Raw genomic sequence first — 25,392 nt, forward strand, 5'->3', positions numbered from 1 at the left:
TCCTTTGTGGAGCTAATTAAATTTAATTGCAGTGTGACAGGGTCATTTATTAAAACCTTATAGAAATTAAGGTTTGATTCTCCAGATGTTTAGAAAACATCTATATATCCCAATTATCATGGCCTTTATATATCAGTCTAGGAAAGGCAGACTTAATAAATATAATTTAGAATTTTTACATTCCCCTGCTTTCTCTGCTTTCAGTGTGCTGGTACTTCAGGATGCTTCTAGGAAGACTATGGTTTTCATAGCATTTTATTTATGTCAAATAGATAGTAAATTAAACTATCAACACTTTTAAGAGAACTATTATGCAAATCATCATCAATGTTATCTGATGTATGCTTTCTATCATACTCCTGTCATAGAAAAAAGATGAATAATCTAGAAATGAAGATAACAGGCTAACATTCTGTTAAAATAACTTAATCAGAGAGATAATATTGGTGTACAGATTACTTAATTATTTTATGTAGCTTGAACTGTATTTACATAGCTAGTCATACAGTTGAAAATAACAACTTTACAAATATCAATTAACTTTTTCTCACACTGTACTTTCAGAAATTAGAATTTTGCCCTATAACAATTATTTGAATAATCCTTTTATTCTGCTTTCCTCCATTGTATTTGTTTGACATGCTCATAGACATATACGAAAGACAGAATTTGGCACTTATTTTCAAACAGACCCAGAGTCTATATTTGTATGCTACAGATATAATAGAACTTTAATTAAAATATGTTTACCTAACTTCTGTATTCATTTTTATATCTTGTTTTCTAAATTGAAAATGATTCAGATTTATTACTGTCTATGAAAGCTTCAATGGAATTTCAACATTCAATATAGTTTAGTACTACTTAACACGTACTTTCCAAATCATACAAATATTTCCAAAATACTACTGGTAAATATCTTTTAACAAAAATAAAGTAATCATTTTATGTCACTTTAAACACCTTATGCCATAATAAAGTCACTCTTAAAGTACTGTAATATTCTTTGTTGTTTTCGTGGGTGTTCCTGAAAACCTAAGTATGTTTAGATGCCCATTTTATTTGAACACAAAAAGATCTAAAGGCTTTATATGTTACCCCTAAGTATATAGATATATTGGCATGTATAGGACTTTAAAAGTAATGACAAGGGATATTGAAAACTCTCTGGTCTCGGGATGGAACATTCTGTTCCCAAAATGGTAAGGTTTGCTCACAGCTAATAATAAATAGCATTTTCTAATTTGCTGAGAAACAAATTAGCAGCCAGTGCAAGGCCTTTAGCACAAGTATGCTAGAAACAACTCATGCAGAACATTTTACATTGTGAGTTTCAAAAGTTACCAATACACGTTTATACCATAGTTTTAAGGACAAGCTTTCTGGAAGGGATGCAGTTGATGGATCAGCCAAAAGAGATCAATGTGCTTCTAGCTGTGGCTTCACCTGATGTAGTTCGAAATCTACATTAGAAAAAGAACTGGAGTATGCAAATCTGTACTTTTTATTCCAAAACCTGCCAGGCAACCAGAACCATATTTTAATTGATTGTATAAAAAGCTTGCAGAGATCAAGAAGAATCAATAGAGTCACACTTCTACATATAGATCACCCATTAGACTGAGAAGATACTTTTAATCTCATAGCCACAGTTGTTGTTTTAGAATGAACTAAATTTCCAATTGTTATGGTTTTATGGTTCAACTATATAATGCAGCTCCTATACCCATGATGGTGAACCAATGGCATGCGTGCCAAAGGTGGCGCGCAGAGCCCTCTCTGTGAGCATGCGAGCTGTCGCCCAGCTCAGCTCCGCTTCCCACCAGCCAGCTGGTCTTCAGGTCTCTGCCGTGCATGTGTGGGGATGGGGGAACATGTGGGGTGGGATGCATGCACGTGGGATGTGGGACACATGCATGGGGGTGTGGGCACATGCACAGGGGACACGCACATATTGCATTTTGGGATGCACACATGTGCCTTTGGGCACTCGGTGCCAAAAAGGTTAGCCATCACTGTCCTACACTGTCAACTAGAATGTCATTATCAGCATTATCATTTTCAAAAAGTCTTGTGTATTTCACCAACCTAAATGTTTTCCTTAAGAATTTTAGTTTTTAGCCAATTTAAAAGAAATTTTATCTAGGAAAAGGCAAATAGATTAACTTAATCAGTGCCATGATTTGCCTCACTCTGAAGCTAAAATGAAACTTTTTGAAAGACACAGAGAGCATTCAGTCAGCACTGAGAAAAACCATTTATATGTATCCTTTAATATGAGTACTGTAGGTCTCATTCTATTTCTTTAAGTGGAACTTAACAAACTTCTTTGGAATTTCCTGCTATATTTGACATTAGGGTGTGAGGCAGTAAATTTGCTACACCTATATCTATATATGGATACTTCAAGCTCACTGTCAGGTTGCTAAATATTCTTGTTGCTCAGTCATTAGATATTTGTTGCCATAATGTTGGTGCTGGATTTGGCAAGCTCATTCATGTTTTTGGTCAAGCAACAGTAGTAAATTCATATCAAGACAGAAGACTCCCGTATTACATTTAGTTAGTTCTAACATGGTGCCATGTCCTTCCTACATAGAGTTGAAGTTTTAGAGCAAATATGTGATATCAAATCATTGCTAACTGGATTTTGAAATGTGGAAGGGAGAATTCCAAAGTATTAAATAGAAAACCTTCTTCAACCTAAAACTCTTTGTTTTGGACTTTAACACACACATTTCCTAAATAGCTGAGGGAGGTTTACCCCAATCTTACTTATTAAATCACAGTTCTTGGGATTTCATGGCAAAAATACAATGTCAATATTATGAACACTCTCAAGACACCTGGAGCTTAGACTTCACAAACAACTACCTTTATGAGTATGACCAGTCATAAAACATTTGCTTCCAAGAACACAATCTGATACAATAATTCCCTCCACTCAATAATGTTTTCTACAATCATCTTTAAAATTGTTTTTCTTAAAATGCATCTGAGGCTTATGTTGGCTCCAAAAGCGTTATTTAAAATAAAGATAAAGCTGGTGTGTGTGTGTGTGTTAATCTTTGCTTTGCAGATTCCAAATTCTTATTTTTAGTTGGATGGATATTTTATTTAATTATGGTATAATAATAAAAATATACAATTAAAGTTCAGGTGCTAAAAAGTGGTGGAGATGGACCTACTGAAGAGCCCTATTCCATCTTAGACAGACCATCTATGACAAGTTGTCAACAAGACGGAGCAAATGAGTGGAGGCAGGGGTCTCTGTGCCTCCTCTTCTTTGCACATTTCTCTGGCTACACTGAAGTACAGGGGCCAGGCTATACCTGTAGAATCTCTTTCCCCTGTTCTTTTCCCCTGTTCTGCATGAAAAGGAGTTATTTTACTGTTTAATTTTCTCTTCCTTTGCATTTTTTGTTTCAAAAGAAAAGCGATAATCTTGCACACTATCCTTTTCTGGATATGTATTTCATGTAGTAATTATTAGGCTATAGCAGGGATTTACATTGTGTCCTTGCCTATTGTTGATTCATTCATTATTTGTTAAGCACATTATTTGATCAGCCTTCCTAATCCAGGAGCCATTCCATTCACCCACAGTTAGTGACTTATACCTGGCTGGCTAAGAATGGTGGAAACTATAGTCAAAATGCCCTGGAGTCTATAGGGCTAGAGAAAACTGACTTTGCCAGAGAAATTAGAGGGTTTGTTTTTTCTTTTCTTTTTTTCTTTTTCTTTTTTTGGATCAATTTTTTCTCTCTCCAGTCTGATGATCCAAGGATACATAATTCCTTTCCAATTTAATTCAGGGCCAAAGCCAAAGCTATTTTACAGAAACTGAAGGCTAACAGCCTTTAATCATTGCATAATTGATAAATCTTAGTGCAAGTCACACAGTCTGTGCCCAACAGAGGACACTCACACTACCCACAGTGCATGCTGCTGCGCATACATGCGCTACCTGGAGAACGTTAGTGTGGTCTACACAGGTTCAGTATGCATTATTATAAAGCCAATGATTGGCCTCTTCCAGTCATAATTTGAAACGTGATCACTGCATGTTTTGCTTTTTACCAGTTCAATCAACTGCATGAGAAAGACGCCAGAGTAGGTTACTTTGTATCACTGTCTTTAATCATTTACTATTTCCCTCTCATGTAATACCCTTTGGGAAAATAGCAGGGGACCAGCAATGGGTTGACTCAGTGGTACTAAAGGAGTGGTTCTTGTGTTATAATCACTACACATGGTATCAGTACATGCTGCATACCAATAGGCAGCAATATCACCTGGTGCACAGGATATTTGACTGCAATTTTATAGCAAGAATTGCAAGATTTTGGATTCATCCCACTATCTCTCTCTCCCCATTGTGTTCACCATCAAAAGCAACTACAAAAACATTTTCTTCAGGCTGAGGTTGAAGAAGCAGATACTTTTCTGCAAATGTATCCATAGAAAGACCAAACATTACCAAAACATAGGTGTCACAGGTTTCTGTTTTAGCAGATCATCAATCATGAGGATGTCAGTGACCACAGATAAAGTTTTTCCAAATCAGTTCCACAAGCATGAAGCTAAGCACTAAGGGCACATTCATAGTGTATCCAAATCTCACTGGATATCCATCTTGTAGGGTCAACAATACAACGCGTCATCTATATATGCTCCAAAAGAGATCCACATGTAGCTATGCTCCTACATCCATCCAAACCATGGGTCCTACTCCACCATAATAGAAATGAATGCTTAAGACCTGTGATGGTGCAGTGTCTAGAATGCAGTACTGCAGGCTTCTTCTGCTAACTGCCAGCTGCCTGTAGTTTGGCAGATCCAATTTCACCAGGCTCAAGGTTGACTCAGCCTTCCATCCTTCCAAGGTGGGTAAAAGGAGAACCCAAATTGTTGGGGGCAATATGCTGACTCTGTAAACTGCTTGGAGAGGGCTGTAAGTCACTGAGCAGTATATAAGTCTAAATACTATTGCTACTGATGCAGAGCCGAAGGCACAAAACAACATTGCTCATGGGGCATAATCTAGGAATACTGGATAAAGCCCTGTGAGATAGGAATAATGGCCCTTGAGGGAAGTTAATAGCAGAGGTAGAAAGCAAAGATCACCTGAATTATGGTGGGGCTATAAGGAAAAGAGAAAGAGAATATCAACATTTCACAAGAACATCTTCAACTACTAATCTAGAATACACACCTATCTTTTTCTGCATATAACAGCCCATGTTTCAATTACAGGCATAAATAAAAAAATTAGAGAATATATCAGAATATATCTATATCAAAATATGAAAATTCATACTGTGAAAGAGTGAAATAAAAGACTCAACAGTATTGAGTAAGAAGGAATAGGAATTGTGAAAACCCACACAATTCATAAAATAATGATGATTTATAACTTGCATTCAAAACATAAATTGATTCTCAATGGTTAGCTTGAGCAATTTTTCGTGCATGCGTGTGTGTGTGTGTGTGTGTGTGTGTGATTCTGTGTGTTGTCTGTGTGTGATCATGACCAGTGACTGCCCGATTATTGATGCACTTGGGATTCCAGTCACCCATGGAAAACCAAAAGTTATCTATCTATCTGTGACCTATTAAAAATGCACAAGAGAGTTTTGTATTAATTACAACTGCTAGCATTTCTACAAACAACCCTCCTTAGGTTAAGGAAAAATAGGTCCTGAAAATGATGTCTAGAGGATAGAAACAGTATTATGTACATGTTATTAAAGTTTTCTTTTAATTTAAGCAGAGTATGCAAATCCTATCCCTCAATGCATATTCTAAAGCCAATAGTTTTGCTAGGGATGGTTAAAGGGCTTTTTTTTTTCTTGCAAACTTTACATATTTGGGGCAGGAATTTAAACAGTGAAAAACATGTGCCTATATAGTTAACTAGGTCGTCATGAAAATTATATTAATATTGATATTATTTCTTTGAATTCTGCACAGAAATTGAAAATGCGGTACATGAAACACCAACTTAGAACACCCCTGGGAATTTAGCACATTCAGCTTTCCAACAACGTACAGAAAAACCAAGACTGCGAAGGCAAAAAGAGAGTTTCAATGATGTTTTTCTAGAAAGAAAGAAAAAAGCAACTGGTGGGATGGGATGCTGCTGAGAGTTGCTGGAAAAGTCAGCAGCTTTCGTTGAACGCGTTTTCTTTCCCTATTCACTTGCCTTCCTTCCAGCAAGACCATCCCAAACGAAGGAGGAAAGGGTAACCTGGGGAGGGGGAGGGGGGTCAAAGCCCAGCAACTCGTGCAGGAGAAGTTCACGTTCTTGAAGGTGTTGACCAGGCGCCTTCCTTTGACAACTTGTCCTCCTCGGAGGCACAGCTGAGGCGTAGGTAGGTTGTGGGCGTGCGGTGACCTCAAAAGGTTGGGCCAGGAGGACAGGGTACCTGGCAAGACCCTTAGGGGCGTCCCCGTCCAGCAGCCGGGACGGCTTAGGAAACAAGAGGACGCTGTGCGAGAGAACTGGGGAGGGAGAGGGGGAGCGAGCAAGCGAGCCAGGCGTTGGGCGTGTGCGAGCGCGGTGTTTGGCTTTCTAATTTTCCACCCCTTCATTCCTGGGGTTTGAAGCGGCGCTCTCATCGAGCAGTAACAGCATTCTTGGAAACGTCCTTCGCGTCTGACGTGGTCCTCCGTCGACTGAAAGAAGTCTCTCTTTCGTTCTTCTCTCGGGATTGGGACTTTCGTCTCTGGCTGGCGCGGGGCAGAAGAAGCGAGAGCGCGAAGAGTAGAGTTTTTAGAAGCGGCACCGTTTGCTTTGAAGCTGTGGAAAGGTAAAAACCAAAAAACGGAAAAGTCCGGGACCAGGGTGGGATAGTATCCAACTATTCTGGACTAACTGTAACCTTCAGGCTATACTGTCTCTCCCACTTGTTCGCTGGTAACCTGTGGTGCTCTCTGGGACCAGGGCTTGAGCAACTTTTCTTCCGACAATTCTTCTGCCTTTCCAAAACTATATTTTGCCTTTGCTATCATACTATCTCTCTGCAGGAAGGTTTCATCTTTCAAATCCCCCCCTGAATATACATCCAAATGAATGACTTGAGGTCAGGTTGGACTGGGATTCCCATCATCCATAGCCAGTGTGACCCACTTGTTGGCAACAATGAAATGATGGGAGTTGAATTTGGCTGGAGGAAAGCTTTCATTATTTATTTATCATATTTATATAGTGCCTTCATTTGACAGCTGGCTGTTTTCTGCCTTTGCTTACAGTTATGGTAAATCCAGTTGGTGTAATAATAGTAACCAAAATAATACTTCTTGGAAGTCCTCTAAAATAAAGGAAATGTAAGACATATATGACATCCAACCCTTAGTGTTTCCCAACTTGACATCATCCCATTCTGTTGAATAACTCCCATCATCCCGTCATCCTTAGCTGGCTTAGTGAGCAGGGCAGGAATAACAGTTCCTGGAAGGTAACCAATGGGAAATTAAAAACATCCCAGGTATGGTGGTTTTGGGGAAAATAACACAAAAGAGAGAGGAAGGAGCAGAGATCACACTTCAAGAAACTTCAGAATTTTGCACCAGCATCTTGTGAATGACTAAAGTCCCCCAAAAGTCATCGTTCTCTTACTCTTCATAAATCGGCCCCTCTTTCACATACAGATATGAACTGAATATCAGGGAATCTGTCTGTTCCTTTTTGGGTCTTGAACCATATTGCTCGTAGAAAACAGCACTCTAAGTTGCATCTAAGATTCAGCTGGTGATATGATCTTGAATGATGAACCTCTAGGAAGGATAGGAATTGTGGAAATCCAGGAAATAATAATTTTGCGTTCAAAAGGGTGGCTGGTTTTGCATTGGGGAGGGGTGTTTCATAGAACAAAAAGCTGCATGAGCAACTATTGCAATATTGGTCATCATTTTTGACTGTTGACCACCATCACTGGACTGATGGGATTCTAGCAACATACGGAGACACAGAAGTTGCCTGCTAAAAATATGTTCTTGAATTCAAAATTTAAATTGGGAAAAGGTACACAAAATATAGACATAGATACTAAGAACTGTACATTTAATATGATTTTATGTTAAATGTACAGTTCTTATGACATGTATAAAACAAGGCAGTAAAGTTAGGGCAAAGGTTTTCCAGGCTGGAAAATCTGGGATTTACAAACCTAAGAGAAGTAGAGAGAACCAATTTTGAAATTAAGTACTCCATTGAAATTATAATGTTTTAAAAGTGCTTAGTTTGGGTTCAGCTATGTCCTAAATGCTTTCGGTTATTCATAGTGTATTTGGCATATAGGCACTAAAAATGAACAAAATGTGTTCTTATATTTAGCCAAGAGACATGTATGGAAAAAGAAGAAGAGAGTGGCATTCAAACAATATCTGAAATATCATCTAGCATCCAAAGGGCCTCTCTCCTTAGGTCAGTTTAGGCATGTGTTAATTCTGATTTAAAAAAATAATAACAATGAACAGGAAAGTTAATATGAAGATGAATTTAGACAATAATGTTATGAATGATAAGTCATCTACATTTGTGTATGTGTGTATGTGTGTGTGTTAATAAAAATGTTAATATATAACATATGTTAATAAATAAGCAATCTTGAATATGAATAGAGGTAAACAAAGATAATTGCAAGAAATACAAATCTTCTAACAAAAGAGCTTCCTTTCCAATATTATTAAATTTGTCATGGTTCTGAATCATCTCTTTGTGTATTGTATTGTTTACACACTGCATTAATTTTGCTAGATATTAGGAAAAAAATAACAGCACTTAAATGTACTAGAGCAAACTGACATTAGTGGGCTATTATTTTTGATAGACATAAAAAGTGGAATGTATTCACAGAATACTTTTTCTATGGGAAGCTACTATCTTTTGATGCAAAAGTTGTCAGATTGGCTGGTCTTGGAACCAAGAGAGACTGTGATTGTACATTTAGTTGGTAAACCTGTGAAAAATCTGACCAAGAGGGAACGTGACTGTTATGGAACTACTGCAGAGAGTGATAGGTTAACCTTTTTCACTGCAAAATAGCTGAGTAATTCTAAGGAAACCAGTTGTTGGTGTTTCATAAAGCAAGAAGCAAAATATCTCCTGGATAAGGAGCCAAAGGTTTTAAAATATAAACGTTATCTGATGAGGGTGAACAGTGGAGTTTTGTGTTTAAAGAAGTCAAGGATGTTTGACAAATTCTTAGGAAAGACTAAGAAAAGGCCATTCATTCCCCTGGAGTTATACTACCGGAGGGAAAACTTGTATAATTTTGAAATAAGGGAGGTTGGTTGTAATAATAACGTAAAGAAATGTTGGGAAACCATCATATAGGAATTTGCATTGTTGATCTATTATGAAAACAAAAAGAAAGGTATTGTAAGCACATCTCATTTTGAGAAAAAAGAAGAAGCTATTTGCAGCCAGCTGTCTATCTCTTAAAAAACATTTGTTACATAATTAACACAAATTAAAATTATTCAGGTCACATCTATTTTTCTTGTTACAGAGAGTAAATAGTAAAGAATCTACCAGTGGTTAAAGTTGTAAGTGGAAAGGGTGGCTCTTTATGGTAGGTCTCAGTGGTAGGAACAGGAAGAGAACAGTTGTGAGAGAAATGCCTGATTCCAAAGAAAGGAAAAGATTTATCCCTAAGCTACCCCAGAATTCTTATGGTTCCCTAGCCATTGAACTGCATACCATGCCACAACTGTGTTGGAGAATGGCATTCCCTTCCTATTCAACCATAACTCACCATGACTTGGTGAAATATGATAGTAATGATCAATAAGAACTCAGGGGGAGGAGGAAAATTGTAGTTACTAAGTAAGAATAGGTAAACACAGGCAGAAAAAAGCAGAAGATAATCGACTAAAGGCAAGAGGAGCACTATTTTCCCCAAATATAATCCTTACAACAGGAAAAGGAGAATTTTTAGGCTTGCAGTATGCTAAAATTTCTATTGGGATTATCTGTGATTGGAATCCAAGATCATGATAAGAAGGCAACCCATTAAAGTGAATACATTATTCCTAATATGTGAGTGGGAAAATAGGTTCTAGTAGGACTCTTAGTAGTCAGCTATTAGAAGATAAAGAACTTTATGCCCTAATTCCAAAGATGGGGGTTGTGTTTGTTCCACAGCACCAGAGTCTATGAATTCTGTACTTTTGAATGGAGGTGAAATAATCTTCCAGAAAAAGCAGGAAAGTGGATATGAATAATGGAAATTCTGAATTAAATCTGGGTTTAATACAGGTTAATGAATTTTAATAAAAGCAGATTTTGCATTGTTAAAATTAATGCTCAACAATAGTACTACTCAACTAGTTCCACATTTATTGATTACTATTTCATTACAAAAAATACTGCTTATATCAAAGGTATTCTACTTTGTGATTGGGCAGGCTTTGGTTAACCCGATTTCATCCATTGTTTGAAAACTTTCCAATGAGTTCTACTTTGATGAAGAACCTAATGTATTTGAATTAAAAGATTGAACAGGACAATCAATTTAATTTAAATAAAAAAAAACTTAATTAGTTAACTTTTACTTATTTATGATTCAGTGTTTAAAGTTTTACCATTAATTTTTCTGTTTTCTTTATATTAATATGGAAATCATGATAATCAATTAAAAATAACCATGTAAAATAGTGCATTAACAATAATATTCTGCTGTTTTTATATTTATATTTAACTTGCATATGAGTAAGTTATATATGTTTAATGTAACCTTCTCTATATATGTTTTATTAGAAAGAAAATTCTAAACATTGTTTATAATCAGATTACAACTCATGGGGAAAAATAATATGTCTGGTTGGATATATTACTTGTTTTCTTACTAAAATGAAAAGCAAAATGCCCCAAAGCACTGGGAATGATTTTATTTTAAAATATTTTAGACTTGGCAACTGAAAATCTTATCAACTTTATCAGTTTGCCAAGGTGTTTAATTCCATTATTCTCAACAGATTATCTTGTTATTTCTAAAGAATTATTAGACATTCTGGCTCCAGATTTTGAAGTTCACTGTTGCCTTGTACTTGAAAAGACAGCTTGTAATATGTAGGTAACAAAATGTTCTTTGGGGTTAAAAAAAAAATCTGAATATATTTGGGGTTTTAATCAATGGTGTTTAAGCAGGATTAGAGGAAACAGCTGGCTAAACAAACATTGAGCAGAGTGGATGCAATGGTATAAATTAATAATGCTAGTCTTTATTTATGGCATGAATGAGAGGTTTTGTGGAAATAAAATGTATTAACCATGGTCATCATGTGCCATCTAGTGGATATAAAAGCATTTTACTACCATCTAATATACAGTGTTTACTAATAGTAAGGCAAGTTCCCCCTCCCCCCAAATATCCGTGAAAGAACTAATATCTTCCATTCTTATTGTTGATGGGAGTGAATAACCCGGAGAGGCAAATGACTGCATACATTACTGATGAAAAATGTGAACGGCTTTGAAGATTATTTCCAGTTTGCAAAGGCTACTTTGTAAAGATTGTTTTCCTGGTGAATCACTTGCTTTGATAAAAGGCGTACAATTTTTAATATATAATTCAGAGGTGGTATTCAGCAGGTTCTGACCAGTTCTGGAGAACAGCGGAAATTTTGAGTAGTTCGGAGAATCGGTAACGGAAATTTTGAGTAGTTCAGAATACCATCTCTGACTGGTCCCGCCCCAACTATTATCTGCCTCCTGAGTCCCAGCTGATTGGCCGGGTCTTCTTTTGTTGCCCTGCACAAGAGAACAGAGCTGGAAAGCAGGTCAGTGGGGTGGGGAGAGAATGGGATTTAGCAGTAACCTTCCCTGGGGGGGGGAATGGGTTTCCCCCTACCCCCCACCAGCCACCCCACAGCGGTGTAAAAAATTGACCCACCACTGATATTATGTTTAATGGTGCTATTCATTGGTATTGGTTTTGTCTGGGGGGGGCTTTTCCTTTTGTCTGGGGGGGCCTTTACACACCAAATCAGACTGTCTCGAACGATCTTTGGTGGGGTGATTTTAAAGATGTTTGACTGGCCAGAACATGGGATGTTGGCTATGGTTAGCTCAGTCTGGTTGTCCTGCCACTTTGAAACTTTTATGGGGTGTTTGCCGTTTTCTGTCTCTATTCTTCTACTTTCACGGTGGCTTCCCATTAGATCAGCACTTTGGATTTTTCAGCTAGCTCTTCTTTCATTCTTTAGCTCCTCTTGTTTTTAATTCTTCTCCAAAGCAAACGACACCCTTCACACTGTTATAGCAACTCTGAGTGCTTTCCATATACAGTGTACCTTAGCACTCATCATTAATTGGTTCTGGAAGGCACGATGAGTTCAAAAATGTGGAGTACCAAACAGATTTTTTCCCACAAAAAATAATGTAGTGAGTCACAAGGCAGCTGACACTGACACTTTCTAGCTTGTACATTGAGTACCAAACAAACAATGAGTACCAGGACAAATTTTACAGATGAAAATGCATTGAGTACCAAATTTGATGAGTTTCAAAACAGTTGAGTACCACTGTAATAAAAAGTAAACAAAAAAAGATAATACAAGACAATTAAAATTAGGAGAGTTAAATTAAACTCTCTTAAGTTAAAAAAGATGTTGAGACTAGAAAAAGTGCAGAGAAGAGCAACCAGGATGATTAGGGAACTGGAGGCTAAAACATACAACAAACGGTTGCAGGAACTGGGCTTGGCTAGTCTAATAAAGAGAAGGACCAGGGGAGACATGCATGATAGTGGTCTTCCAATATTTGAGGGGCTGCCACAGGGAGGAAGGAGTCAAGCTATTTTCAAAAGTGCCTGTAGGCCAAACAAGGAATAATGGATGGAAACTGAACAAGGAGAGATTCAACCTGGAAATAAGGAGAAACTTTCTGACAGTGAGAACAATCAACCAATGGAACAGCTTGCCCTTGGAAGTTGTGGGAGTGCCATCACTTGAGACCTTCAAGAAGAGAGTGGACTTCTATTTATCAGAAATGGTGTAGAGTCTCCCGCTTGGGTGGGGGTTGTACTAGATGACCTATAATGTCCCTTCCAATTCTGATTATCTGTTATATCTGTTAAGTAAGTTAAATAAGAAAACTGAAAACCAAGGCAATGGATGGCCTGGGGTGGGGATCTTCTCTATCCCAATTGGCCAGGCAGAAGAGCTAAGTTTTCAAGCTCTTGTGTAAGTCCAGGAGTGTGGGGACAGACCTCACCTCCAGCAGGAGAATATTCCAGAGAGCAGGACTATAGCAGAAAAGGCACTTCTCCTGGACCCAACCAGCCAAAATTCTTTGGCAATGGGATCTGGAATAGGCCATTGAAATAAGTATGTGAGCTAGTCCCATTGGATCAAGACAGCTCCTCAGATACCCTGGACCTTGCCATAAAGGGGTTTAAAGGTAATATCCAACACCATGAAGCAAACTAGCAACCAGTGCAGGTTGCATAACAGTGGTCTCATATGGCTTTCAAAATTGTCTATGCTGCTGTATATACCCACATACACGTACATACAAACACAGACACAGACACATATATATTATTTCTCTCCCTTTTCTATCATTATAGGGGATAATATTTTGCATGAATATTAACTTGCAGAAACAAGTAAATCAACCAACATAAGACACTGTTAGCAAGGGGGAAAATATTTTCAAGCTCTATATATAATCCCTTGGAAATGTTCTAGTTCCAGATTGTGTCAATCAAGTAATGATTTGAACTCAGTGACCCATTCTAGTTTTACAATTCTTATTTCTAACACATGGTCCAGGACCAATGCAATGAATGCTATTGTTTCATTCTCAAGTTGTGAATTCCCTTAGCACATTGTCAACTCTAATGAACAATCTTTAGAGACCAGGCAATGAAAGAAGGAACATTAAAGATGTTCAGCAATTTGGAAAACATTCAGCAGATAAAGTGTTGGAATACAGGTAGTTGTCAACTTACAACTATAACTGAGCCTAGAATTACAATACTAAATTATGTTGCCATTAATAGGGTCAGCACCCGACCATGCCCAATTTTATGACCTTTTCTATGATGTTGTTAAGTGAAGTACCATGATTGTTAAGTGAATGCCATTGTCATTAAGCAAATCCATTGGCTGCAATGGGCATTTTTGCCAGATACTGGAAGTAAATCATAGACACATAACTGTGAGATGCTGCAAACAACCATAAATACTGGTTGCCAAGTTCCTAAAATGGTCATGATCATATGACTGTGAAGAAAGTGGGGCTAGCCATCAGAACTTCAAATCAGCTCATAAGTAGCCCTGTGGAGATCTATTTCTAACTTCAACCAGTAGCTAAGCAACCAGTCATAATTTGAGGACAATTTGTAACTATAGCTTTATATTTATTCTCATCTTTCTGAACCCTAAGCCATTAGAAATAGATCTGTCAATAGTCTTCACTGCTTCTTCTTTGAAATAAAGGAAACAGGGTAAGATATGTAAATAAAGACTTCCTCGTCTGATCATCAACAAAGAACAAACAGACTGTATAAAAGTATATGAAAGTGTAAGTCATTTTGGTCTGTTGCACCAGGCTAGAAAACAGGAGATTGTGAGTTCTAGACTCACCTGAGCTATGAAAGCCAGTTGGTAACCTTGGGCCAGTCACTCTCTCTCAGCCAATTCACCTCTCAATGTTGCTGTGGGGAAAATAGAATGAATAAGGAAAGTAGACATGTTCATCACCTTGAATTGCTTATAAAAATAATAACAGCAGGATAAAAATAAATAAATAAAATGATTCTCTATTGGTAGTTTTGTATACCATCTGCTTTCCTAAAATATCTTCAACTGCATAATGCCATAAAGGTAGTCTGTGACTTACAACTGGTCATTTAGCAAATCTTTGAAGTCACAAACTACCTGCAAAACAGGAATTATGACCTGGTTTCAAAGTTCCAATGGTTGATTCCTCCATGGTCAGTTAACCATATTTCAAGCACTCTGCAACATGGCTGCATTTATGTAGTGTTTTGTGATGATTTTAACAAAAACTGGAAGTTACTTCTGGTTTTTGACCAATCCACACAATAGGAAATAATGTATTCACTTAATGACTGTGGTGTTTGCTTAAAGGTCCTGGCGTTCATTTTGAGACCACTGTGATTTCTTAATGAATAACTCAAAAAAGGTTGTAAAATCAGGATGGTTACAAGACTAGCCTAATTTATGACTCTCACAGTATATGACTTTAATGGCAGACTCCATTATGTCAAGGACTGCTTATAGTATTTACAGTATAATAGGCAAAAGAAACATAAGTCCCTAACATTTCAGGAACACAAGAAATTTCACTCTAAGAGACCTTCAAGTTTGATTGCTATTTTTGCAAATCCTAGTATTTCTTGCTATGCTTGTGTCTTTGAGTTTACCAGTTATGTGAACAATGTCATGAAGTTTTGTTGGCAACAATTCTCAAGTGCCTTCCTTCTTTGTGGGGCTGAAAAGGGACAATTTGGCATAGTCAGTTATCTGGTTTCCATGCCTAAATCAGGATTAAAACTCAGCATCCTAACCCCTTTATAAAATTGGCTTTCATGCATACATCAGCATAGATAGATTTAATAGAAATAAAATTGAAAACAGATTTGTCTATTCCCACCTCTTCTTTGGTAGAGATTCTGCTAGTGATTGGTTGGTTAGTTGGTTGGTAAGTTTTTGTCGTCCCCCCCCCCCCACCTCAAATGAGGGAAATTGTAAGGCAGTCACATTAAGCAAAGAAGGAAAGTTTTCGAAAGGAAAAAGGCAATAGTTTTAAACTGCAAGATCACGAATTACCTACAAATTCCATCATAGCAATAGCCTTTTGTCTTAGCCAAAACAATCAGTAGGATGTGATCAACCTAATCTGGAGAACTGGCATGAAGTTTCATGTGAAAGTGCCCTTATAACAGAGGACATCTTAAAGATAATCCAATAAACTGAAACAGACAAACATTTAAAAGACACCAAACAAATTGTCAATCTAAAGGCCATTCATATGTTTTCTTTAACAGAACAGAGCCTTGTGAAATATTCTAACAATGAAATGTTAATGGCTGAAACAAGCAAAAATTTGCTCTTAAAAGAAAAGTGGAATTTGCAAATTGATACTGTGTTGTATAAAATGTCTCTGCAGATGATAGTACCAACTGAGCAACTACAGGCTTTATGGAAAGAGATCACAGATCAAATTTAACAAGCTGGCAGCTGTAGCAGTCTGTAAATGAGTTCATACTTGAGTGTCTAACTTATCACAATAGAAATCTTCTGTAGACATAGAAAATTATAAAAGCAGTGTTACATTGTTGTAATGTAAATCTTTCTCTCTTTGTACCTACATTGTGATGTTAATACATTATATGAAAGGGATTGAGTTTGTGTTACAATGGTGCAATATTGCCTTTGTAGATGAAATGAAGCATTGTGGCTACCTCAGTGCAGAATTAAAAGGCCTCGGAGTATATGGAGTTGTATTATTTTCTCTTGAATATAAAGGTGAAATTAATCTTAAGCAAAATATTTTAAATGTGAGGTGCCAAAATAAATGAAGCAAACTAAGCATTTGTCAAATTTAATCTGTTTTGCACTTATTTTTTATAAATTATTATGCAATTCTTACCAAACATTTCTCAGTGCTTATATATTATTATGTAAACTAGACTAGATTGTCACATAAACAATACAGCATATACATTTTAGGAGCTGCCTTTTTGAACATTTAGTAATATAATTTTAGTGTATATATTTCTAATGTGCTATTAATCTTTCTAGACTGAGGTATATATGAATAAGTGTATTTCTTTTCTTCTACTGAAATACAATTTGTCTATGAAATGATAGCCTGTGGCTCATTAAACACATAGTATTATGCAGCAGGATCAAAACTATTGAAGCAGAAGACTGTTACAAGATACTTGCCATGTACTTATAAAGTAAATGCCATCTTAATATTTTAACTCATTGCAATTGTCTATTATGTTGCTGCAGTATTCCATTAGCAATGTTGCTTGATTATTTTAAAAGTTTATGCAACACCATAGGGCAATGTAGAAGACAGATAGTGGGATATGTTTAGCTAACCAATATAACAACTTTTTTTAGTGAGAAGCACATGATGAGAGAAGAGAAATATTTAATAAATGTTTGAAACTATTGGATTCATTAATATTGCCCTACACAGTGAACCTGGATGTTACTAAAATGTTCAAGTAATATCAACATAAACATATTTAAATATATAGCTCTAACATGGAAGTCTTTGGATTTTTTTCTTATACAAATTAATTCAATGATGTTTGTTTGGTCTTTTAAAAAATCTGTTTAGTGGTTCTAGTCTTCCCAAATAGATTAATTGGAATATAGTTTCCTCTACTCAGTATAAGATGAAGGTGGCTATTAAGAAAGACTAAGATAATATTTATTGTCCATAACACTGAAAATTAAAGGAAGAATTTGATGGCTTTAGGAGGAATGTCTAACAGTAATGCCAAATCCAGCTGGAAAGCTAGTCTATGTAAAAAATATTTGTCTCTGCTTATTAATTGTAGTATATCATAATTCTTACTTTGAAATAATAATAGTCTTCAAATAAGAGAGCAACTAATTATGAAGGCATAATTTAATAGAAATCCAGAGTTTCATTTAAGCATTTTTGTAATAGGAGAAGGTGAATCTTAAGGATTTAGATCAGGGGTGTCCAACCTTGGCAACTTTAAGACTTGTGGACTTCAACTCCCAGAATTCCTCAGCCAGCTGGCTGAGGAATTCTGGGAGTTGAAGTCCACAAGTCTTAAAGTTGCCAAGGTTGGACACCCCTGATTTAGATTAACCCATAAGGATATAGAAAGCTATATTGAAAGAGATTTTTGCTCCATATCTTATTCATTTATGATAGCATTCTTTAGAGTTTGTGGGGAAGGTCTTTCCTAGGCTTAACCAGAAAGATCTGCAATCTTATGCAAGCTGTGAACTTGATATGAAGAAACATTCAATGTCAAACTCATATGCTTTGCATTGCAACTCTGCTTTTCATCTTATATAGTATATTTACATCTTTAACAAAGAAGATTTATGCATGCTTATACACATATTGTAATACAACAACAGATCATTCTGAATGTACAGCTTGTTTTTTGCTTTCTCCTAAAGCCTATTGTTTAAGATTGCATTATCTTGCTGGTTTATGGTTCTTAGTACGCTATCCATAATTTCCCATTGATTCACAACTGGTACCTCATTGTTTGCATGGATAGAAGCTGGTACCGATTGTTACTGCTTTGAAGCTCATTTTCAAAAAAACACACACTACAATGCAAACTTATTTATTTAAACATGTCTACAACATGAATTACTGTTTTAGTTATTGCATTGTGTTCCTTGGGAATTAAACATAATTAGGTACAATGTTTTCCAACATATAACACATTTAAAATTATATGAACGGCATTAAGTTTTCATCAAATAGGCTATAAAGACCATCAAGGGTTATAAACATAAACATTTTTTGCAGGATGCAGAATGGATTTTTAAAAGTTATTTTAAAAATGAAATCATGTTCAACTGCTTCAGGATGTACAATTCACAGAAGAAAGAAGGCAACTACGGATCCCTACCAAATTTCTTGGGATCTTTAAACAAAGGTCTGCATTGTACATTTCTTTGTGATGAAAATTGAAATGCCAACTGTAAATTTTAATGTCATAGAAAGTGGAAATTAATCAAAGCCCAGGAAAAGCATCATCTTTATTGTACTCAATTAGCTGAATTGAATTGAAACTAGCTTTTGTCCTGCTCCAACCATTCAGGGACTGAATGTGATCTTTAGTCCTATAAAAGGCTGTGCAAAACTGCTTTAATATATCTGATTACTTTTCTGATAAGCAAATTAATATTTCATTTATCTACTTACATATTTAGGTTTCTATGGTGTTCGATTCTAAAGGTTCTAATTAATTTGTAGTAACTAACAGAACACAGGGTTAAAAGCAGAATAAAATTGCAAGTCCCAAAAAGCCATCAATATTTGGGGCAGAATAATGCTATTTTATCATAACATGATCTCCTGCAGTACCTATCATTACAGTACCTCTGGATACAATTTGTCTCTCATCAGCCAAATCCAAGCCAGTCTGGGAGGAAGACAACTGCAGTATTCAACTGTGGTATTCAGCAGGTTTTGACCACTTCTGGAGAACCGGTAGCAGAAATTCGGAGAACCAGCAAATACCACCTCTGACTGGAAATTTTACAGTATCCTTTCCCTGCCATGCCCACAGAACCGGTAGTAAAAACATTTGAATCCCACCACTGAGTAAAACCATTCCCCTTTTCCAAATTCCAACCCTTACAGCCAGCCCATGCTACCATGTTTCATAGCATTTCAGAAAATTGAGTGACCCAACAGATCCAGGAATTTACAATCCCACTCTACTTGCCTAAGCAAATTATTTTGCTGCACTGTATTTAAAAGCAGAATATAACATCTGATTCTTGGGCATATTACAATTATTGTGGAGGGTTATTTCATTTCATAAGTTGGTAGGATGGTAAAAAGACTTCTGCTGCTAGGTTGGCCTTTCTTTTTGGCTAAGGCTCTTTTTGTCATGATTTATTGTCAAGGATATCAGTTTTCCAGGTTTATTAGGAATCAAGCCATTGAATGACACCAAAATAGGCATTTTTATATTCATTATTATTTTTAAAGATGAATGCATATTGCAGCACATTAAGCAAACAGATTATATTTCTCATCCACCCATTGTTATCATGTACATGACCTTGTATATAAACAATTATATAATAATATAAGCAGTTGCATAATCAATTAGTAACAATAAAACTAGTATTTTTTCATGAATAAATTTATCCACTTGAAATATTTAAATGGAGAACATATAGCTGAAAGAATAGCTGAATGATAATGTAATACCCTGGCTCTATTCATAGCTGCATTATTTAAAAAGTAATAAATTGTTTATTGTACTGTGGTATGCTCTTTCATTGCTGGATTACAAAGGAAAAGTCCACCCTAAATTATGGAGATATGTGCTTTGTAGTGGGAAAAAAACTTCGCAACAATTTTAGTTATTATAATAACTCAGTTTTTTATTTATATTTCTAATTCTTAAAATAATAAGATTCCTTCTTCTCTGTTAAATCAATATTTTATTAAAAATTACTCTAGACTTAGACATACATTCAATTTTGAAGCTACTAAGATTGGTGGCTGAGCAGGTACAAAAATATTCAGGGAAATGGTTAAAGCCTGAATAACAGGCCCCTTGCCAGTCAACAGGAAGGCTGATTTACCACCAGCTTACTCAGGAGCCAAGGAATTGGCAGCACAAGGAACAATGGCCAATGACTTAATAGCCAGCCATGAACACCCCAAACAACAACTAAAAAGCCACATATAACCAGGCACTACATAAGTACTATGCATAAAGTAGCCCAAAGCACACATTCTTATGTGAGAGAAGTTTCCTAAAGATTGGCTTCAACATGAATCCAAAAGTTCAGAAGACTGAACCGAAGTTTAGTGGTGACTGACCAGTGGTGGGATTCCAATTTTTTTTTACTACTGGTTCTGTAGGGCATGGCAGGGGAAGGATACTGTAAAATCTCCAGTCAGATTTACCGGTTCTCTGAACTACTCAAAATTTCCATTACCGGTTCTCCAGAACTGGTTAGAACCTGGTCAGAGGTGAATACCACCACTGCGACAGACCCAGATTGGATCCTGTAACGTTATTCTGGGACCCATATATTTGCCTCCTTCTGATTTTAGTTTTCTATTATTGAGTTCTAGCTGGTCTAGCAGTATTGTTTTAGTGGTCTCAGTGTTCCTTTTAGGCCAATGGGTGCTCAGGACAGTATGCTGCATGGGTTTAATGTTATTCGGATGGCCTGCCATGGAGTTTACAGAAATTGAATAAGAGTGGAACCAATATGCAGCCTTGCCTTTTTTAGTTTCAGTGGCACTATTGAGATGGCCTGGGAGTGGAAATAGGTGTTATATCTTGCTTTCAGTAAAATTCCTTCTTGTAGAATATGTATTAAATAAAGTAAACATCAGTCAAACAAGGAGGCCTCCAGTTCTTCCCACTATTTAGCTTAGAAAATGGAATCAAATGCTACTTTGAAGGCTATGAAAATGGCATAAAGGGAAGTTCGAGGTTGTGTTGTGAAACACATATTTTTCTATGAGATAATGAAATACTATGAGGACCCAGATTGTTAGAGGCAATATGCTGACTCTGTAAAGCATTTAGAGAGGCCTGTAAAGTACTGTGAAGCTGTATATAAGTCTAAGTGCTATTGCTATTGCTACTAGGCACTGATCAATGGTCTTCCATAAAGCCAAGTGCAAACATGATTTCTTGTTCCAACCAATCCTGGAATTTCCATTGTAAATTTCTGGAACGATTAGAAATTTTCCTGAGGCTTTCTCTGGTCTTAGCTGAGCAACTTGATCTCTGTCACTGGTGCCCCTATCAGCATATTTTCTATAGTTTGGCTATGGCATCCCCTTTCAACAGAGATATCAGTGTAGAATCCCTGAAAGTATGCCTTCCAGGCCCTGTGTACTGTGGATGAACTATTGCTTTGTGAGCTTAATGTGATATGTCAGAATGAGTCTGAGTCATTTGATTTTACTGCCTGAATGAGTTATGTCCAGTTATCTTTTATGGCTTCCTTTTTCTTGCATGCTAGCAGTTGTTTGAAGTATCTCTTCTGGAGGAGATCCAGTGCGACTCTCTGTACAATATTGGGTACATATAAGCCTGGTAAGTAGTAGCAAGAGCTTTTTTGGCATTAACAGAGGCCTTGACAAAATGACTTGGAATAGTGCTGTTGTTGCCTGAAGGGCCTGAAGGGCAACAACACTGTTATTACCAGTTATTTGAGATACACACACACACACACACACACACACACACACATATATACACAAGCACAAGCACAAAGCCAAAAGCACCAGCCTGAAGATGGTGAGTGGGACCTCATCGAAACGTTGCCAAGATACTCTCAATCTTACACAGGAAAAGACCCGAACACGCCAAGACCTGGAGATATATGGAGATATATATCTATATATCGATATCGATATAGATATAGATATAGATATAGATATAGATATAGATATATAGATATATAGATATATAGATATATAGATATATACAGGTGTAGCTCTTGAGTAAAGGTACCATAGTTCTCCAAGATGTCTATCAGAAGATTCAGCTAATCTCAACTAAAATTTAGAAATACTGTAAGTAGAAGAACATGTAATTTGAGTTCAGAGTTAGCTATTGATACAAGATAATGGATAGGTGCCATTGTGAAGCCAGTGGGCCCAAGTTCAACTTCCCCTTCCCTGGCCACAATGCTTACATTACAACAGATGGTTTTTGTGGAAAACACATGAAAGAGAGAACACTATATACTCTTTCTGAGGCTCCAAAAGGAAAAACAGGAAATAAATTTGACAAATAAATAAATAATAGTTTAAAGGGTTAGATATTTTTTAATAATTTAAAGAAATATTGTCTTTAAAGGAAAGCAGATGTATTTAAAAACATAGTAGCCCTTTTTTATGTTGAATAATATAGGATGCTGTTATTTTATCTAAAGATATTTCAGGGATCAGAGCAAAAGCTTAAGCAATTTATATAAGCATACTAATCATGAAACAGGTTGAATAAAATATAGAACCATTGTTGTTGCTAAAAATAATCAGTGTTATAATTAGTTGCTAAAAATATTCAGCGGGTCCTACCATTGACAAATTAAGAAATTATATTTTTCATCCAGTTAGCAGATTGGGAATTCTGTAAATATGCCATTGGGATAGGGTGAGTTTCTCAAGCTTTTATAAATAGTAAAGTAAAACATTTATTACTCTTCTGTCTTCTACCTTTCCACCATCCAGTTTATCTCTGTTTCTCAGTCTCCTATCCCCAAACAGGTAGCTAATTTCCTAAGGTATTAAGCTGCATCTACTTTTTAAAAATTTCTATAAATATCTAGGAAAATTTTGCATACAATTGATAAGTATACATACTGAGAATATACAGTTGTAGGGATTTCCTGTCATGCCACAAAGAAATCCTAGAAACATCAGCATCACCCAGAGATCACAATATTATTTTTGAGTCTGATTAACGAGGCAGAAAGAGGGGATAGTAGAGATAAGTACCTGCAACTAACTGTGGTGATGCAAAAATGATGGAACTTCTGCCATGGCATCATGATGCAAACTCTACCCTTTTGTCTTTGCATTGTGATGTTACATGGAGTTTGTGCTACAATGCCCATAATACTGTATAAAAACATTAATTTGACTTTTCAACTTGAACACAGAAACATATCCTTTGTTGACTAGGAATAAAACTTACTTCCAAATATAATGCATCAAAAATCTTGAGGATGCAATTTAAAAATGGATTTGGCATATAATGCCATAAATCCAAGCATAAAATGACAAGACTCTGTAAAATAATAGGTCCCAATATTAAAAAGGAAAAGAAGTATGGAAAATATGAAAACCACAGCTTCTGCATTTTTCGAATCCATTAATAACTCTGTTCTGTGTCATGAGGCAAGGAGAAAGGAAACAGAAGGATTTAATGACCAACATTCCAAATTCCTACCCAAATGCCTTTCCTGGAGGATTCTCCCATTTGGGATTTTTTTTTTCTGGATCTTTTGTCTCTGCCGCTCCTGACCCATCCAGCCCATTTTTTGAACTTGATATTAGTCTTGTCATTTTCTTCCCTGTTTCAAAGTTAATCTTTCTTTGTTCAGTTCCAGAGAGCTATCTTGCAGATGGATTAATGGATTGATAAATGGAAAGAATCCCAAGCTTGTTTTATAGTTGCTTCCAATATTTTAGTAGATTGAGTAAAGGAAAAAGAAAACAAATAAGGAAAAAAGGATAATAGCAAATATATGGAAATATTAGACTTCAGAACGGAAGATTTATATATGAATCAAACATGAATGGCCATGAGAGAGTAACATTTCTTGAAGTGTATTGATTCAATACCCAGAAAGCTGTTTTTGATTGTGGATTTTGGCTTCAACCTTTAATGCACATCTTCATGAAGCAGTATCTCTTCTTACAAGGACATTTGAGGATAAACAATAACGTCAACATGATGATACATATACTTGGATGACTTGGTGTAGCTTCTTAGTTCAAAATAATTATTTGAATAAATGGACAGTTAGAATGTTTCTCTTGCCAACATATCATTTAATAATGGTGAAATACAGACAACATTATCATAAATTGAAGGTCAAGCTTTCCTGTAAATTAACTGCTAGCAGTATGGTGGTTGGATTTCTTATTGAGTAGTATTCCAAATACTGTAATTTTTTCTGGCCCTGCCTGGTGATTTAGGTTCTGAGATTAAAAGTTTTAAAGCAGAATTTGCTTTATCACTAAGTAATGAAAAAATATTTGTATTGCTAAGGGGTCTGTCATAACCAAATTCAAAAATTTAGGTGTGAAATCAGCACACATCTATTAATCATAAAGCTACCTTCCCAACCTTTGCCCTCCATAGACAAAGATTGTATTTCAGATATCTGGAGAATACCAAATGGGAAATGTTATTTTAGAGCAGTAATATAACAGAACCAGTAAGAACTAATCAATTTATTTTAGTTTATAATTTCTAACTAAGATTAGTATTTTTGTTGTAGTAACCCAATGTGTTCTGTTTTTATTTAAAGATCTATTTCATTATTAGATGCATTTTAGTAATCGCTACCCTTTTTGTAAGGGTTGTTAGAAGAAAGTCATCAATGCACCAAGCAAGAAGTGGTGGATGGTTATTTTGGCATCAGGCTAGGGTTGTAATTAACTTTGTAATTTGTAGTTCCTGGTACTTGCATTAAATAAATATATGAGTGGTTTGATGAATGAAACTGGATTCTGTAAGAATTCTATGTGCCTACAATTTGTTTTTGAGTAACTGGACTAATTGGAGGCAGATTGCTATAGCAATTGAGGCACGGGTTAGTTATTGGGTGATCTGATTACTAATCCCATTTTAGGCATTCAGCCAACTAGGTGATCCTAGCCCAGTTACACTCTCTTAACCATAAGGAGTCAATAGAAAACCATTTAAAAAAACACATGCCAAGAAAACTGCAGGGACTTGTCCAACAGTCACTAGGAGTCGACAGTGACTCAAAGCCATACATACAAACCAAACATGGACTAGCAGCAAACTTGTGAGTAATCTTTCTTCATGTATACTTCTAATCACTTTCATATTTAACATTCTCCTTTTTTTTTGAAAATTTGTTTGTTTGTGTATTGGCTCTGGGCATAGCATGGAGCCATGTCTGCTTTTAAATCTTGATTCAAATCTG

At 36.1% G+C, this 25,392-nt stretch overlaps 1 protein-coding gene across 1 annotated transcript in view; it reads left to right on the top strand.

The window, feature by feature from the left end:
* Positions 1 to 6,520: 6,520 nt before the first annotated feature.
* HAPLN1 (hyaluronan and proteoglycan link protein 1) overlaps positions 6,521 to 25,392 on the top strand; it is a 77,338-nt gene continuing 58,466 nt past the window's right edge. Inside the window, exon 1 of the mRNA XM_026672106.2 lies at positions 6,521 to 6,812. The gene's annotated coding sequence lies outside the window, so the exon portion shown is untranslated. The remainder of the gene's footprint in view (positions 6,813 to 25,392) is intronic.

This window comes from Notechis scutatus, chromosome 2, assembly GCF_049901735.1.
Source record: "Notechis scutatus isolate UNSWTSFEM ecotype Mainland chromosome 2, rNotScu1.2, whole genome shotgun sequence".
Classification (NCBI taxonomy): Eukaryota; Metazoa; Chordata; class Lepidosauria; order Squamata; family Elapidae; genus Notechis; species Notechis scutatus.